This window comes from Saccostrea cucullata, unplaced genomic scaffold (genome assembly GCF_032062105.1).
Source record: "Saccostrea cucullata isolate Sc308-1 unplaced genomic scaffold, CSIRO_AGI_Scuc_v1 ctg3955, whole genome shotgun sequence".
NCBI classification, from domain to species: Eukaryota; Metazoa; Mollusca; class Bivalvia; order Ostreida; family Ostreidae; genus Saccostrea; species Saccostrea cuccullata.
In genome coordinates, this window is record NW_026919181.1 from 57,600 (window position 1) to 72,339 (window position 14,740).

The following is a 14,740-nucleotide window of genomic DNA, read 5'->3' on the forward strand; positions in this document are numbered from 1 at the left end:
AATATGACTTTTGTTAGATAGATTGGTCACTATATGTACATAATTACTACTTGTATATATATTGTACATATTTTTTTTTCATTCGTATTTTGTGGTATATTTTAGATTGCTCTATCACTTAAAATGACTCTACATATAGCCTCTATTAATGTTAACGGGCTACGAGATAAGAAAAAGAGAATGTGTATTTTTTCATGGTTGAGTAAACGCAAATACGATATAATTTGCTTACAAGAAACACATGGGACAGATAAAGAAACGCAAAAGTGGGAAAATGAATGGAAAACATTTAAAGGGTCAAACTCTATTTGGAATAATTGGTCTAGCGAATCACGGGGTGTGGGGGTGTTGTTCATGATCAAAAAGCCCGAATTTAAAATCACAAAAACTATTTCTGACAGAGAAGGAAGGGACATAACTGTTAGCATAAAAAATAATGACTTTACAGTAGACATAAAGTGTATTTACACACCGAATAACGGAGTTGATAGAAAGCAGTATTTTAACTCACTAAAATTTGATGAATTAGCTCATCATAAAATTATATGCGGTGACTTTAATTGCACTCAAAACAAACAGCTTGATAGGCATCCCGTGCCCCTACGAAAAGATATTGCAGTATCAGAACTTAAAGATTTAATTAAACGATGTGAATTGCAGGATATCTGGCGAGAACGAAACCCGGACAAACGATGTTACACATTTCATAGGGGCAATTCAAAATCAAGAATAGATTATTTCCTTACAAGTGAAAATATACTACACAAAATAAACAATTGTGCTATTGTCCATTTCCCATTTAGCGATCACGATTTGATAACATTAAAACTACAATTAGATAATATCCAAAGAGGCCCAGGGTTATGGACAATGAATCATAAAACATTAACAAACGACGACTTCCGAAAAACATTTGTTGAATTCTGGGAAAATTACAAGAAAAGCTTAGTTAACTGTCAGGATATTCTATACTGGTGGGACTTAACTAAATATAAGATAAAAACGTTGTGTATTGAGATGTCAAAAAAATTAAATGTTAATAAACAAAAACTAGAGAAATTAGAAAAAGAATTAGAAGAGATTAAAAACAATCCTATGACAAATAAAAAGTATCAAAATGACCTTGAGCAAAAAATAAAAGAAATTTATATAGATAAGACAGAAGCGGCAATAATACGATCAAAATGTAGATGGTTTAAAGAAGGAGAAGCTCCTTCGAAATACTTCTTTCAATTAGAAAAGAGTAATGGAGAGAAAAAATTGTGGAATAGAATAAAAACAGAAAATGGTACCTACAAATCTGACATTGATTCAATCATCGAAGAGCAAATTAATTTTTATTACAAATTATTAAATACGGAAGGTTGGGATAGTGAAAGTGGGGAACAATTATTAGCGGAAGTACAATGTAAATTAGACGATTGTGATGTAAACATGCTCGATAGTGATATAAGCGATCAAGAAATATATCTAGCAGTGATGTCATTAAAGCCAAATAAATCTCCCGGTGAAGATGGGATTTTATCAACTTTTTATCAGATATACTGGGATATAATTAAAAATGAATTTTCAAAAGTTATAAAACACATTTTTCATAGGGCCACACTTTGTGACTCTCAAACAAAAGGAGTCATTTCATTAATACATAAAGGGAATGAAAGAGAAGAAATAAAAGATTGGAGACCTTTAACAATGCTGAACAATGATTATAAAATTATAGCTAAAATACTCGCCGAGAGATTAAAAAAAGTTCTACCGAAATTAATTCACCCAGACCAAAAAGGATTTGTTAAAGGCAGAAACATAAGTGATGCAAATAGACTGATTCAAGATATTATTGATTATGCTGATAATGAAGATTTAGAAGGAGCAATTATATTTCTAGATCAACAAAAAGCGTTCGATAGAATTGAATGGGGTTGGGTAGAAGCAACATTAAAAAGATTTAACTTTGGTAAAAAATATTGCGATTGGATAAAAATGCTTCTTATTAAATCAAAAACATCCATTAAAACTAATGGATTTGTATCTAAATACTTTCCAATCTCAAGATCGGCAAGACAAGGTTGCCCTATTGCTCCATTGCTATATGTTCTTCAAATAGAGCCTATGGCCTGTGCTATTAGACAAAATCCGCAGATAAAGGGTATTTTAATTCCTAATAAAGATAAAAAAATAGAATGTAAAATAAATATGTTCGCAGACGATACACAACTTTTTAATAAGGACGAAGAATCTATAATACATTCCTTCAATGTGTTAGAAATATATGAAAAAGCCTCTGGGGCAAAAATCAATTTCTCGAAAACAAAGGGCCTGTTTATAGGCAAATCAAGAGGTAAAACACCAAAATTTAAAAAGATACAGTGGATAAAAACTAATATAAAAACTTTGGGGGTAAATCATGGATATGGCATTGATACTAATGCAATATGGTTGGAAAAAATAGAAAAAATAAAGAACAGCTTGCATGTCTGGAAAACTAGGAACCTTACATTCAAAGGGAAAACTTTGATAATAAAAAATTTGATAATTCCAATTATTGGCTATGAAATCGAAATGAGGGGAATACCTGATATATATGCAAAACAAATAAATGACATTGTCTGGTCTTTTATTTGGGATAATAAATTAAATAAAATTGACAGAAACGTGTGCTGCTTAAGCAAGAACGAAGGGGGAATGAACATGATAAATTTATTCAATTTTATAAAAAGTAAACAAATAAAAACAATTTATAAAATCATGCATTCAAAGTTAGAAACATGGAATGCTATTGGTAAATACTGGTTACAGAGTAAAGATATGCATTCAAGTCAAGAATATTTCTTATGCACTTGTTCAGATTTATCTCCAATTTCCTTAAATAACATGTCTAGTTTTTATAAGAAAGCACTCATTGCATACAGCGAATTTCAGTCAAAATTTGTGCCAGAGAATCGAGAGGAAATACTTAACCTCTCACTCTTTGGTAATAAACTTATACAATTCCAAGGGAAAAGCCTATATGTGGAATCATTTATCAAAAGTGGTTTATTAAAAATTAAAGACATTTGGAATGATGCGGAAAATTGTTTTAAATATAACGACACCATTTTTAATAAATTAGTAGACAAAAGATGTTGGATATTTGAATATAGTAAAATAAAATCAGCCATTCCTAAACTGTTTTATCCAATACTGAAAAGAAACAGCTCAGTATCAAATAGCGAAACAAAACTCCCTTATAAATTGAATAATAATTTACTTATAAAAAGAGATACTAATAAAGTGGAAACCTTTGAAGATATCAAGTTAAAGAACATAGAAAAAATATTAAACAAGACAATAATTCCAAAATGTCAAGAAAAATGGGAAAATATTTACCAAAATAACATACAGTGGAACTTAGTTTGGGACAGTATTTCAAAAATGAAAGTTAAAAATAAAATTCAAGAATTCCAATGGAAATGCGTGCATAATATATTGTATACTGAAGATAAATTATGTAAAATCGGACTATCCAATGGTTTATGCAACCTATGTAAAAATCATAAAGAAAATCAACAACACCTCCTTTTCCATTGCACAAAAGTTAAAACAACACTTAAATTACTAGAAGATATAATTGAAAATGTGCTGCAACTAAATGGAACTTTACAAATTAACCAACAAACAATAACATTAGGCTACTTGAAGGAACCGCAAACCCAAAGAAATGTTGTTAACATTTTAATATGTATTTATAAATGGGTCATATGGAAAACAAGAAATAAAATTAAATATGAGAATTTAAAAATAACTGACTTCAGCATTAAAAACGCATTCAAAAATGAAATGAAATCGAATTTTTCACTTTTACAATCACATGATTTGACAAATTTCAAAGAGAAAATTAATCATGTATTTCAAAATTCCTTGTGATTCTAATACTAGTATATGCTCCCGTGATAAACAATATATACATGTACATGTATTCAAATTTTAAATCCACTATAAGACACAAATGTTTTTGCTATGTTATTTTTCATGGTTCTGGAAACTTTATGTTTAAAATATGATTAAAATTATGTATGTGAGGAAAAAAATTTCCTGTCTTTGTAAAATTCATTCATTCTGATGTGTTTTTTTTTTATATAATCTAATTTTATTATCACAAAACTCTGCATATTGATCCTGTTTTTAAGATGTAAAACATAAAAAAGACCAGTATTTTAGGGTGACCTGGCCCTAAATACTAGTTACAGTGAGATTGATATAGACTTTCTTCTTCTTCTTTTTTTTTTACACAATCTCCACTGCAACAAGGGTCATGCTTCTATTGATGTTAAACGAATACTTTGATTATATATATATAAATGGTAAAAATTTTCTTTGAGATACTTATGTATATGTATGAAAATGAAGTCAATAATTATATATTAGCATAATGTGAAAAATTCTGTGTTCAAATATTGGAAATATATTAAATAATATTATATTGATCCAGGGAGCTCCTGGCATCCCTGATGAAGTATTACCAGAGGGCTTCTGCGGAAGTTTTGCCTCACTGTTATGTTGTACATTATTGAATAAATGATTTGAAAAAAAAAAAAAAAAAAAAAAAAAAAAATAACACGCATCCATAAACAAGAGTTATCGTTCCGTTATCGCCCATAAAAATATTTTTAATGAAACAAATTATTAATTTAATGTTTATAAATTTCTGCATCTGAAATTTCTGTACAATTAAAAGAATTATACGTTAAGAGATAGAGATTTGTCAATTTACACCGTTTAAAGGAACTAGTATAATGTTTTAGGTAAACTTCTATAAACAAGAACTGTTTGTAAAACACTTAAATGCCCCCCCCCCCCAAACTGGAATTTTTCCACGTCCAAAAGGGCACAGCTCTGATAAAAATGGTGCAATTGTACATGTACCCAAAACAGAACTTGACCAAGATAGTCATCTGATAAATCCGTATACCAAATTTCATTTAAGAATGTGCAACCTCTGCAAAGAAAATGAAAGGAGACTGCAAATAATTGTAATTTTTTTTTCTAAGTCCAAGGGGTATAACTGCCAAAAATGGTGCAATGGTATCTAAAACAGAATTTAATCTAGACATTTATCTGATAAATCTGTATATTAAATTTTATCTCGGTACATGCAACGATTGTAAAGAAAATGAACGGAAACTGCAAATAATAGGAATTTTTCCAAGTCCAAGGGGCATAACTCTGTCAAAAATGGTGCGATCGTACCCAGAATAAAACTTGACCTAAAAATCCTTTTGTTAAATATGTACGCTAAATATCATTTCAGTATGTGCAACGGTTGCAAAGGAAATGAACGGAAACTGCAAATTGAAATTTTTCTAAGTTCAAGGGGCATAACTCTGTCAAAAATGGTGCGATTATTCCCAAAACAGAACTTGACCTAGATATTTATGTGATGTATTTGTATACCAAATTTCATTTCAGTATGTATAACAGTTGCTAAGAAAATAAGCGGAAACTAAATGGACCGACAGACCGACCGACGGACCGACAGGCAGCAGCAAAGCAATATGCCTTCGCTTCTTCGAAGGGGGGCATAATAATTAATAAATATACTAGCAATAGAAACTACATATCAACACCTGTAGGTTAGAACAGGCTTGATAAAGGTGACTATAAAATGGTCCTAATGAATGAAATTTGTAAACTCTTGCATGACAATTCGCTGAATTTCATGACAAAATGTCTGCAGAAAGTTATCTCTCTTATCAGAAGAGTTATCTCTCTTATCAGAGGGATATTCCACAGCAAGATTTATAGTTTAAAAAATCATAATCTCTCATTGATCTACCTTGATGATGATTATGATATGGAGTTTTATGAAGTTTATGAAGTTTTATAAAAGTTCACATTTTGACAAATTTGCTGATTCAAACTAAAATGAATTTTGTGGGATACTAAAAAGCATTCAATCAGGGAAATCACTAATTTAAAGCAAACATTTTATTCTTAAATATTTAAACTCTCAACAGTTTAAATATTTGAAGTTTTTTTTAAAATTTTGTATGTTAATTAAAGGATTAGAACATGTCAATAGTTTCATTGTCTCATAATAGCACATAGTATGCTATCAGATCGAGGGCTGCACCCACCTTATTTTCTATTAAGTTTATTGCTATTCATCTATGTTGAAGTTTTGATAAAGTCATGTTAGAAGGATCAAAAGTTGTACTGTATCTGTATCCATAGACCACTCATTAGCATATAAAAGAGGGGACATTTGTTTCTTTATTCTTATAATGTATAGGGCATATTAAAGATAAGAATGGGTGGGGAGGCGGTGATAATACAACGTATGTTACGAATGTTTTTGACAGCGTCTTAACAACGGTCATGAAATGGTTGGAAGGGCGATAAAAAAAAATTAACTAAAATGAGAAAACTTGACAATAAAAAAGGAAAAGAATATAGTCCAAACTCGAAAATCCTATTTTGGAGAGAGATAGAGAGGGCGGGGTATAGGTTTCAACTTCTTTTAAATCCCTTTTTAAATTTTCATTCAAACATTACCATCATTGTAATAACCTTATTTGTTTTCATTTACTTTGAACGAGTATTTGATACGAAACGGGTGATAATAAAAAGGGATTTTGCCCCCTTTCTCCTTTCACACTTTATCGCCCGAGGAGCATTGTATTATATTTTTCCAACAAATACCGAAAATATTCATTATGATAATATCCAAAATTTGTATTAGGTAATATACGGGACATCACATTCGCAATTTATAGTACGTATGAAAAGAGGCCTATGGGTAACATTTCAATTATTTGTGTAAATCATCAGCTCATTAACTGACTGCTGAGAAACAAGATATTGTTGCTTAAACGTGCAATGTCCAAAATCAAAACAAACTTACAATGATCTTAGGACAGGTATTATGTTGTCCTAAAGTTAGAAAAGCTTAGGGAAGTTTCTAAATGGAGGAAAGCTTCGAGAAACTGACTTAAGAATGTGACATTTCCTAAGACGTTCTTAGAGCACACCGTAATCCTAAGATAGATTCGTGAACATGCCCACAGGTCTTCCAACAATCTATTGAAAATCTAATATATGGAGACGCCACCAATTACCGAAGAAAAGCTGCAAATTAAATTTTGTCCTTTACTTGGCACTCAGGGCTAACGAGAAGCGAGGGATCTTTTTCGTTCTACGGTCGATACAATGACCTTGTCAGCAAACACAATATATTATTGAGTAAAATGCTGACTGAAGTTTTTAAACTAATTGTTAGTCCATTATTTATACACTGAATTGACGACAGATTTTCCCGTAACGATGAATTTTATATTCAGTACATCGAAAAAACGGTAAATTCTATTTTTAATATGTCGGTATTATGGTAATTTTTTTAAGTATGTCGGTATAACGGTAAATTATATTTTTAGTATGTCGGTATAACGGTATATTCTATTTATAGTCTGTCGGTATAACGATACATTTTATTTTTAGTATGTCCGTATAATAGTAAATTCTATTTTTAGTATGGCGGTAGAGCGATAATTTTTTTTCTATTAAGTCGGTATAACGGTAAATTTTATTTTTAGTATGTCAGTATAACGGTAAATTCTATTTTAGTATGCCTGTATAACGGTAAATCCTATTTTTAGTATGTCGGTATAACGGTTAATTCTATTTTAAGTATGTCGGTATAACGATAAATTTTATTTCAAGTATGTCGGTATAACAGTAAATTCTATTTTTTTGTATGTCGGTATAAAGGTAAAGTCTATTTATAGTATATCGGTATAGAGATAAATTTTATTTTTAGTATGTCCGTACAACATTAAACAACGGTAATTTTATTTTTCTAATGTCAGTATAACGGTAAAATCTATTTTTAGTATGCCAGTATAACGGTGAAATCTATTTTTAGTATGTCGGTATAACGGTAAATTCTCTTTTTAGTATGTCGGTATAACGGTACATTCTATTTTTAGTATGTCGGTATAACAATAAAATCTATTTTTAGTATGTCAGTATAACGGTAAATTCTACAAGGTTGGACAGAGTTTTCCCGCTGGGGATGGGTGCAACAGATGCACCTGTAGAGCTAACGGACAAGTTATCTGTACTCTAATAGCGTGTACCACAAGTAAGTAATAGGAATTATAGTGTTACACTTAAATTGTTAGAAAGCAAACTTTAATTTGAATTCCCTTTCTAAACTTTCACTGAATCCCAAAGTTATCTTACCATATTTACATTTCCAATGTCTTTGTCCGAGATAAAATTACCAATTGTAAATGTAATTTATTTCCTCATGAATGTTTTGGTGCGGTTCCAAAAAAAAGCACGTGTAGGGCGGGACAACACCTAGAGAGAAGCAGGCTTGGAGCCCGTGGATTGGCGGAATCAAAGCATGTAAATATAAGGAATAACTGTCAGATTTTTCGAATTCATGAAGATGATCATTGGATTGGCTTTTGTGATAATTTTATGCATAAACGCCTTCGGCGTTTATGCAAATGATCACACAAGCCAATCCATTGATCACTTCATGAATTCGAAAAATAAGACAGTTATTCCTTAATTCAAACCAGTCAGTTCGTCTTTGATGTATTCATACTTCTACTGTAGATCACTAAATTTTCGCAACACCTTATTTTCGCGAGATAATCATTGACTCTTGATTAACGAGACAAAATTTTCACGAATTGTGATTATTGCTATACATAATCTTAAGAAATACTATCAAACGCAAGAATTAAATTTTGGCGAGCATACTGTCTTGCGTAATTACGCGAAAATAAAGTTCTCGCGAATAAAAAGTGATTTACAGTATACAGTAATTATGACGCAGAAAAAACTTAAATAAATATAAGTATTCAATTTTATTTCACTGAAAATGTCTTCTTTAAAATGCGTAAAAGTGGATATTCTTTTCCTATTAGACATACTCATGCTTGTTGTCAATAACAAAGATAGTTCTATAAAGTACTTTTTACAGGATGCACTTACAACTACAGGGCTTACAAACTCGGACAGAGTTTCCCATCAACAGCTGACGGTTGTAACAGGTGTACGTGTGGAACAAATGGGCGTGTCAGCTGCACAGAACGGGCATGTATAATGCGTAGGTATACATTAAGATGGGCGTGTCAGCTGTACAATAAGAGCATGTATTAGGCGTAGGTATACGATAAGATGGGCGTGTCAGCTGTACAAAAAGAGCATGTATTAGGCGTAGGTATACGATAAGATGGGCGTGTCAGCTGTACAAAAACAGCGTGCATGTGGCGTAGGTATACAATAAGATGGGCGTGTTCGATTTTTCTGGAAGTCATTGTGAGGTAGGTAAAACAGGTTATACGATAAAAATAGTTTTTATCAAATCAAATGACGCGGTAAAACAATATTGAATTATGCATATTAAACTAATGTAAACCACGGTATTTTGTAAATTAACATGAATTAGAAGCAGGGAATTTCAGTGATTTGTAGAAAAATATTGTTTTTAATGGAATTGATTTCATGGTTAAAGAAATGCTAATTCATGATTTTGTATTTGAAATTAAGGAATTCTAGGAGAACATGCAATGATTGTGGATTTTCTAATACCACGACATCTTCAAAGTAAAGCCCATACAAATAAAAGTAGTTTATAAAAACACCATACATTTTTGTTTACAATTCATAGATTTTATTTTTTTCTTCTATTATATTTTTTGACGTAATGTGTTATCCAAATTTGGTAGAAATATTTTAGCAGTAATGTATTAATATTTTACATCTTACATTTTTTGTATTCTCTTGAGCGCCTTTGTATTATTTGATATTTGAAGATTGTAGACATTTCGGGAGGGATTTCATTGTGAGATGAAGAAGAAGGATATGGAGATAACGAACAGTTTTCAACATCAATATTCATAAAACAATACAAAATAGGAGCAGAGCAAACATAGACCTTCGAAACATCAGAGGTGGGATCATGCGCCATGGAGGAATGAGCATTCCCTGCCGACCGGTCACGCCCGCCGTGTGTTCCTTGTCATGATCAGGAAATAACGGGAAAATCCGTCGTTAATTCAATGTATAAGTAATTGACTAATAATTAGTATAAAAAACGTTAGTCAGCATTTGTCAGCAGGAATAGATTTTTTGTATTTGATATTGTAGGTTGTTTGTATGACGTGGTTTTACATCAATTTTTTTTTTTATTTGATACTTGTAGATTGTATAATGTCATATATTGCATAAGACCTTGTCTTATTTTGTTGTAGGTTGTAGATATAACGGCAGGTATTATAAAGTGGGTCAGAGTTTCCCCTCTATTGATGGCTTTAATACGTGTTCCTGTGGCTCCAATGGACGTGTATTCTGTACACTAAGGGCCTGTATACAACGTAAGTAAAGGACATGTTGCTGTGTCTCTAATGAACGCGTATTCTGTACACTAAGAGCCTGTAAAAAACGTAAGTAAAGTGAATGTTGCTGTGGCCGTAATGGACGCGTATTCTATACACTAAGGGCCTGTATAAAACGTAAGTAAAGGAAATGTTGCTGTGGCTCTAATGGGCGTGTATTCTGTACACTGAGGGCCTGTATAAAACGTAAGTAAAGTAAATGTTGCTATGGCTCTAATGGGCGTGTATTCTGTACACTAAGGCTCTGTATTAAACGTAAGTAAAATGAATGTTGCTGTGGCTCTAATGGGCGTGTATTCTGTACACTAAGGCTCTGTATAAAACGTAAGTAAAGTAAATGTTGCTGTGGCTCTAATGGACGCGTATCGAAACTTGATATAAAATACTTCAGCAAATTGGGATCGAATTTAATAAAACTTGAATTGATATAAATTTGTTCACTGGGGAAAATATATCCCAGGAATTTCAAAGTGCCAAAGAGGAGTAAACGTCCTTTGTTGACAATACTCACTAATCACGATATGTTTTATTCCTATTTTCCAGCTGCTGATCCTAGAGGTGGGATCACATGCCTAAAAGGAATAAATATCCTCTGTTGACTGATTTCGTCCATCATAAGACCTAATTTTGCATTCTTTTTGCTACTCCTAGAGGTGTCTGTTCCCAACCAAAGGTTGTCGGTTCTTGTAGGGGAGCATTCCACCGTTGATAGGTTTCACCCATCATTTGCCCAAATTTTGATATCTTTTTCAGCTACTTCCAGAGGTGTCTGTTCTCAGCCTAAGGTCGTAGGTCCCTGTAGGGGAGCATTCCGACGTTGGTGGTATAACAAATCGACCAAACGATGTAAACTATTTTCTTACGGCGGATGTAGAGGAAACCAAAACAACTTCAGAACGAAGTTCGCCTGTCTCATACGTTGTAGAAGGAGATATTTTGAGTCGCATTTCCTTGACTGAATACATATCTACGCATGTTAGTTTTTTTAGCTGACCATAACATAACGAATTTTAGAGAGCTGATGTGTCATGGGTTAAGGTTTTTGGAGCAGTTTTTCATTGTAAGAAATTCATTGCCCCATATTCTTCAGACATGCATGTGAGATGCTTCTAATGTGTTTCATTGTACCATATAAGGTTCAGATGCTGGATAATAATGAGTAAACAGGTTTTTACTGCAAAACTATGGGCTTTATTATGACCAAACTTTCATGGATGATAAGGATGCATACTACCAGGATTGTTTCAGATGCTTGTTCTGACCTACGTTTTCTGGATATCTGAAAAAGGAATAGTCGTTGTGCACTAATTGATCTTTGCCGGTATTAACTGTAAGAGAGAACCCCTGATACTGTTAATCACTTTTTATTCGCGAGAACTTTATTTTCGCGTAATTACGCGATACAGTATGCTCGCGAAAATTTTATTCTCGCGTATAATAGTATTCCTTAAGATTATATAGAGCAATAACCACAATTCGCGAAAATTTTGTCTCGCTAATCAAGAGTCAATGACTATCTCGCGAAGATAAGGTGTCGGGAAAATTTAGTGATCTACAGTAATTAGGCCTCAACCCAAGAACCGGTTCCTAGGTCTTGATTTTGAGCCGTAAATATACATCCCTTGGTTTTCGACATAATTACTCTCGATCGAACTCTGCAGGCATATCAATTATTCTAGAAACAATAGTTCTGATTCACAAATGCCATTGAATTAATAAATGTGAAAATAGGAAATATATCAAGTCTGAATATCTCAAAGCCCTGGAAGGGTAGGACAGAGGCCCTGGGTTGAATCCCAGTTAAGACCTGATTTTTACACTCTGTGACACTTTGCAGAATAAAGACATAAAAAAGAAGTTTGAGAAGATATTGATATAAATCTCCACAGACACATCATGTGGGCTTCAATACAATTAAATTAAGTAAAAACACACCAATTTAACATTTTGTATGAAATAAGCCAAGAAAATTATTACCAAATAGGTTGATTTGTTTGTAATGTTTTTTAAAAGATCATACAGAAAATATAGAATCTATATATAAAAAAGACCTTGGAAGTCAAGATCTAGTATATGAAGGGTGTCTAGATTTTTTTCAAGTTTGAGAAACAACTAGACCTTAAAGGACTTTGTAGCTATTAGCATTTGTGTGATGTGCGTTAACTTTTTAAATATGGGTCCTATCTTAAGAACCCCTCGGCAAAATTTGGTCAAATTTGGCACAGAGTATCGTTGAACCAAGCGATGTATAGAATAAGAGGGAGATGGAAAGGAAGAAAAAATGTGATGACAAAAAAATCTTCACAAACAAACACTGGAGAGATTATCGCCATACTCAGACTCGAGGATAAGGAAATGTTGTAGATTACATGTAACTCGTCAAGACATCTCCGTGGGATAAAGGTCATACGCGAATGTGACCATTTTTTCTCTCTAAATCATCCTATTTTTTCCACTATTAGAGCTAGGATCATCTCGTTAGAGTCATATCATGTTCACCAAAAAATAGGTCAAAAGTAGGACACACGAGTCCACTTTTTGTTCATTCTAAACTTAATTTTAATGCATACCTTGGACACATTTAAACCTCTGATCTGTCCTTAGAGTATGCCAAGCAACAATAAGCCACTAAAAACTAATTTTATGGCTTATAAGTTTGCAAAAAATCAAGATTATATTTTGAATACTGAATGGTATGAAGTTACAGAACCAGTATGCAGCCATTTAATCTATATGACCTTAAAGGTTGAGTGGTAAGATCTTCACATGGTTCACTAGAAAATTTGGATTTAAGACCTTCACATAGTACATTAGAGATCTTGGATTCTGTGCCTCTTTGCAAAAAAATAATTTTATCATATAAAAACAATTGTATTTTCTGAGAGTCATTTGTTATATCAGCTTAATTAAAAAAAGAGAATGCATGTATATTGATAATAAATACTTGAGTCGCAATGTATTACAGTTCTTTTTTTTAGCCCTTTCTTTCCTGATTTTCCTATGATAAAATCAATTTAAACCAAGATTTTAAGTTATTTTTTTGTGTTTTGTTTTATCATTTATAATGTCATGCTACTGACACATAAGTAAATGTTACAGGGATTCAGTTCGTTACCCCCCGTTCACACAGGGCTGCGACTCTACGGCGATCATCCCGATCAAGCCACGATCTGAAATATTTTTGGATCGGGGCAGGTCGCAGCCGATCGGCGTGAAAATAGAGCAATTTGGCAAATTATGGTCTTCGTTACGACCGTACTACGATGTTCCTACGTCAAACGCGCTGCTAACAAGCTTCTACTACGATATTACGCAGACCGTTGCCGACAAGCAGCCGTGTTTAGTGCGTTTATGCTACGCTGCCACTACGACATTGAAGACCATACTACGACGCTACACAGACCTAGATGACTATACCGCGATGTCGCTACGGTGATGCCGATTATATTACGATTGCATTACGCTTCTAGTACGATTTTGGTGATGATGTAAATATATCTTGAGACTGCAGATTTTTGTTGTACAATTTTAGCGATGATACATATTTTGCGACCGCAGTGTTTTTTTTCCGGCCTTTACCACATGGTTTATGGCATTTTCAATTATTATAACTGTAACAAGATGTGAAAATGCTCAATTGTAAATGATCATCAAGTATAGTGTCACCCTTTACATGTAGTTAACAGATGATGATTGGTCAAATATCAGCGGTAAAAGAACAAACTCTTGTCTGATAGGTCGTGATATGATCGGCGTAAGGTCATTGTAGGTCTTCATAAGATCTTCAGGCACGTAGAGAGATCTTAGTGAGAATCGAACGTAGTACGAACGTAGAGGCAGCGTTGTAAGAGCGTGCTTGCTAAGTTTCTACGCTCTCACGGCGCTTTTACTACGATCATGAAGATCTCTTTACGATGCTTCCGCGCTGCTTGTACGATTACGGCGCTTCTACTGTGCCCTTTTTAAGACTTCACCCCGATTCTTGTTGGCCACGATCCCGCTACGCTTATTTTGAACATGTTTGCTCTCCGATCTAGAAAACTCTACTGCGATCATACTACGCTTCTGACGACATCACGACGTTCCTTCTGCAATTTGTCACGATCGACCACGCTTTTGACCACACTTTAATCGTAGTAGAAGCGGCGTCTATGTGTGAACGGGGGGTTAACAGTGAGTTTTTCACAATCTGTGGCTGTATGTTATTGTTAGGAAGAATAATCTTACACATTTGTTGTATTTGGCTGAAGTGTTTCCTACAAATTGTTATTCTCTTTTTTGTTAATTTTAATTGTTTGTTGATTTTACATTTCCAGAATCTGTGAAGATGTAACAAGAGTGAAGCTCTCTGA